This window comes from Metopolophium dirhodum, chromosome 2 (genome assembly GCF_019925205.1).
Source record: "Metopolophium dirhodum isolate CAU chromosome 2, ASM1992520v1, whole genome shotgun sequence".
Lineage (NCBI taxonomy): Eukaryota > Metazoa > Arthropoda > Insecta > Hemiptera > Aphididae > Metopolophium > Metopolophium dirhodum.
In genome coordinates, this window is record NC_083561.1 from 28576027 (window position 1) to 28581548 (window position 5522).

Genomic DNA, 5522 nt, shown 5'->3' on the forward strand with positions numbered 1-5522 from the left:
ATCAAACATTAAACCTATAGTTAATGTCCTAAAATAGTAAAGGCCAGTGGGTCTCCAATGATTTTTCATTATGGAGTCAGTTTTAAAACATCCCAAACGTGCCAAGAATCCAAAACGATCAAATACTCAGAAATATATTATTAGGTAAGTAGACTACATTTTTTCTGCTCATCTATATAGGTAATTCATCATATGGATTAAGGACACTATATGTTTATATATAATGCGACTAGCGTCTAGAAAAATACAAATAAATGATTTCTTTTAAAATATTATATTTATATTAGTTAATAACAAGGCTGGGCATTAACGAGTTAATGAGTTAGAAGTTAATTTTAACTTATTAATTTAATTTACTAGTTCAGTTTTTTAATTAACTTAACTTTAACTTAACTCATTTGCCTCTACATTAACTAATCAACTCATATTTTTCTTTATTTTACCAATTCTGTAAGTTTATGTTAAATATTCCTACTATCCAGAAAAATATTTTGTTTATTACAGATTTTTGGTTTATAATAATTATTATTATAAGTTCGTAGAATATAGAAAATAAAAAAATAAGATGTATTAACAAAGAACTTCATATTTATGTTTAAAGATACAAATTAGTATATTGTATTAATAAGTTACTTATAAGTATTAACATAGGGATAACATTAGTCACTCGTATGAAGACATCGATGCCACAAATTATAATCATAAACCATAATACCTATTCATTACTCATTAGTTATTAATTATTTTCTTTTAGTACAATAATGATTATCACTTATTTTATTAAATAATACCTCATCAATACATTTTTTTTATTATTATTAACTTAATTTATTAATTGAAGTTTAGTTAAGGTAATAGTTTGTTAACTTAATTTAAAGTTAATTGATGTAAGTTAAAAATATCTATTAACTATTAACTTTTAATTTAATTGAAAAAAAAAATACTTAATTTAACTTCACTGAGTTAAAAAATATCATTAACTTGCCTAGCCTTGGTTATCAAATATTATCTTTATTTACCAAAAAACAATATTTTATTTCAAAATGTTTAAAGTTAAATGATTTTTATACTTTCTATAATTCTATATATACGTTTTTAAATAATCCAAAGGTAATTTTCCGTTATCCCGATTACCACGAGTCTCAATTCTGCGGAGCGAGGGAGTGGACACGCGCGGGCATCACTGTAAATAATTTACGACCTTGGAAATAAACCGTTCTTTGGAAAAAAAAAATTTAAAAAAAAATTAAACTTCCAAGATCGTAAATTATTTTTTTAGTGATAGGTACCTACCCGCGTGGCAACTCTCTCGCTGCGCTGCACTCGGACAAAAAAAAATAACGAAAATATCCCTCGACTTGCTATACAACACCATCTCAAGTTTTACACGGTGTATAACCATGTTGTTATGATGAACAATCAAGTCTGGCTGATATAGTATCGGGGTGGTAGTTGGGATACCGGAAAAGGGCGTCGCCCGTTACCGCACAAACGCGCAAAATACGTTTGGGACAAAACCGCACACATAATATTTTAAAATACTGGATATTCTATTACCGCACACGTGTATTATTTTGGGCGGTTACCGTCGCTTATCGCAATTTGAATCGATTACCGTATTTACCGGTAAATTTGGTTTCCGATGATTTTAATGAAATTTTATCTGAAGCTCCAAAACATAAGAAATGCACGGCATTTGCTAATTATGTACTTGAAAATTATATTGACGCTGAACAATTTCCTCCTTCAATGTGGGCTGAAGAACCTAATGGTACAAAAAGAACGACTAACACGGTGCTGAATATCATATCATAGTCAACTTCGGTTTGAATTGTATATGCCACATCCATCTGTTATCCAAGTTGTACGTATAAAAACTATTTATTAAAATATTGGTAGTAATTATTTTATATTTTGTAGATTGATGTTTTAATAGAACAACAAGTGAGTAATGAAGCTCAAATGCGAGAAATTAAAAGGGGACTGATCACTGAAGCAATACAGCGGAAATGTGATCGAGGCCGAGTACCCAATTTGGTATATCAGTACTCGCTTTTATTAACAAACAAACTGACTATAATGGAACATATAGAAAAAACAAGCTTACATTTTAAACCAATATAGGTGCCTACAATATTCATATTTAAATTATTACATTTTTATTACTATTACTATATTATTACAAATTATGATTATATAGAATATAGATGCTATTTTTAATTATTTAGTTCTATGTAATATTTTTTAAACATTTCATATTTAATAAATTTAGTTGGTATCGTACTATTCGTTACTACTTTTGTGTGCGGAACTAGGCTATACCATTTTATAAATAATCTGTGCAGTGTGCGGTATCGTACTATTTTTGGGTGTGGTATTGGATTATGCATTTTGTGCGGTATTGGGTCATGTTTGTGCGGTAATGGTAAGCGCCGTCGGAAAAGTACCAATCCATAAAACGATTTATCAAGACAAATAACCTTAGTAAATGTTTTTTTTTTCTGACAGTTTTATAAAATATAGAAATCACTCGTTTATCATAATAACTTATCTACACAAACATCGAGGTCAGTAAAAAGCGTTCGCAAGTCCATATATAGTACATCCGGTCGGTCCACCATTTGATAACCCATATGACCCATAAGACCTATACGACATTACGACTACATATTATGTACACATGGGACTTCATGATTCTTATTACTACATATTCGTATCAGGAACGTATGTATTTTACCTAAGTCCAAAATACTATGAGTACATTACTACATTTAAGTATATATAATATTATCTTAAAAGTATTTGTAACATGTTTGATGTTTACGATATTAGTCTAAATATTTTGAAATTTCATTGAGTAAATAATAATAATAATATACCTTCGTAGCTAATAGCAAGAATTTTCAAGACCCTTTCGATTGAGTAATAGGTACCTATGTAATATGTTAAGAATTACAACAAAATAGCAAAATATTTTATATTTCATTCGAATATTCCAATTCCGTAAAAATATAGGTATAGGTAGGTACATACATCAAACTCTCAAAAAAATTATTTCGGCTTGAAGCAATCTATCTATTCAAATTCTATCTATACAAAATCTTGTTCCACATTTTTAAGTCTCAACTATTAAATCGTGATTACTATAAGAATAATTTATGAGGCACCTTGTAATAAATTCTTGAGATTTTTAAATAAGAAAGAAAGTTAGTGTTAAACAGAAATCGAAAAAGTATAAAATGTCAATCGTTATAAATATATGTAGCTCTAAAAGATCAAAAATATACCTGTAATTTATAAAAAAATGTTAATATAAATATTTAGTAAAAATTGCAATTATTAACGGTTATTCTATATTTTTAAATTAGGTACCTACAACAAAATAATTGATTTTGTCAAAAAATTTTATTGCGTAAATATTGAAATAGAAAACTGCTTTGAGAGACAGTTATTAAACAAAAAGTTATTGATCAGTGCCCGTGCCCACATAAGTTAACAAAACTAAAATACGAAGTCGACTTTATTAGCAATATTTACAACAACAAATCAACACAAATAAAAATAGAAATATAATAGTCAATAATAGGTACCTACCTATTTTTATAATTAGGTTAAGTTGTATAGATATACTCTTATCTTAGATATATATTTTAGATTTAAAAATCTTTCACCATGATGCAATTTTTAAAGATTTTTATTTTGGTCTAAAGTTTTAATAAAATTTAGTTTTTGTGTTTCTTAAATATATAAAATAATCAATTTCATAATTATAGACATTATACAAACAATATAAAGGTCTATAATTATATTGTGAATATTTTAAAGTAGAAACTATTAAGTATTCATACAGGTACAGAAATATAATTAAGAGGACGTCACACCGCATTATGCTGTCTCTGTCTTACACGTGTACGACATAGCAAATTTTACGCTCAGCAGATCACGTTTAGCCCTGTTAATTTTAAAATTAGAGTAAATTGACCACTTATAAAATTTAAAGGTAAGAATATTATCTAGGGCATCTCATCGGCTTTTTGCTATATTTCAGTTTTAATGTGAATTATGAGTATTAAAAGATGTATAAACAATTAACAATTTTAAAACACTAATAATTCACTTTAAAATTCAAATATAACAAAAAGCCAATGAGATGCCCTAGATCCGGGGTCACCAATTAATATTTTTGGAGTGCCACATTGGGAATTTTGAAAATTTTCGGGGGCCATCAAAATTCAAAGCAAATATTCTTAACATATTACTTATTATAATGCAACAGTAACAGTGATAGTGCCCTAGTGGAAATAAAATGATAATTACCCGATTAAATTAATTAAAATAAAATAAAGTACAAATTTATAATAATTATACCTAATGTAAATAGAAAATTGGGTTAAAAATTTAAAATTATTGAGAAAAATGGCGAGTCTTGCTCTCAACTAACTATATGAAATTGTATGATTCGTGTATGATTCGTGCACTTAATATTTTATATGCCGGTTCTAAATTTTTGATTTACGAAGTTCACAAATTACTGGACATTTTTCGGAAAATGATTTATATGAAGTCTCATAATAACGTTTAATATTAAAAACTTTGTTCTAAGTTTTAAAATTTAAAAAAAGGATAAAAATCTAAAAGCTCAGCAGTTAATATTATGTAGAATATGTATTTATGTAATATATATTCACCAAGCATGTTCAACCCCTAATTAATTCAAATTCTGATTTTTGGAATTTTTAAATATACTAATAATATTTTCAAATTCTTGAGATTATGTTGTACTACTTAAGACTAGCGATACGAACTTAAATTCTATATTTCAAACTAAAATCCCCCTTTTTACTGTAAATTATTTAATGCGGCGGTTCCCAAAGTGTGGGACGTAGCCCCTGGTCTTTACAGGCTGCTGTAGAATTTTATATGGTCCGAAAAAATATTTGAAAACCTGACGATAGAAACAATTATGGTTATGTAAATAAAAATGTATAAATTATGTATAAATATTAATTAAATACATAATATTTTCATATTAACCATTGACCATTACAATTTTTTTTGGTTTTTATTAATTTTTTCTATTTCTTATGTTTAGTCATGCTATGATTTAAGAAGGGCACTCTAAGAAAACCTTAGTTCAAAAAGGGCATCGTGAGCCAAACAAGTTTGGGAACTGCTAATTTAATGGATAATTTTGATGTATGCACTTGATTCAAAATTCAAATGAGTAGTTTTTCAGTTCATAAAATGTTTTTTATATTAAGGATTTAAGTCCAAAATAATGGTTTTACAAAAATTTAAATTTTAAATAAATTAAATATTGGATCTAGAGTTAATTATATTTGCAATGTCTGTGTGGCTCATAATTGGGCAGACATCCCTGCAAACTTAAAATAAATCAACTGCCTTTAATAAATTGCATTGACTATTTTATATTTAAAAAAAATTTATTTATTTGTTAAAAAATTATAATCTACAATGTATTAGGTAGGTTCATACTTTTTTTTATAATGGTACACATAAAA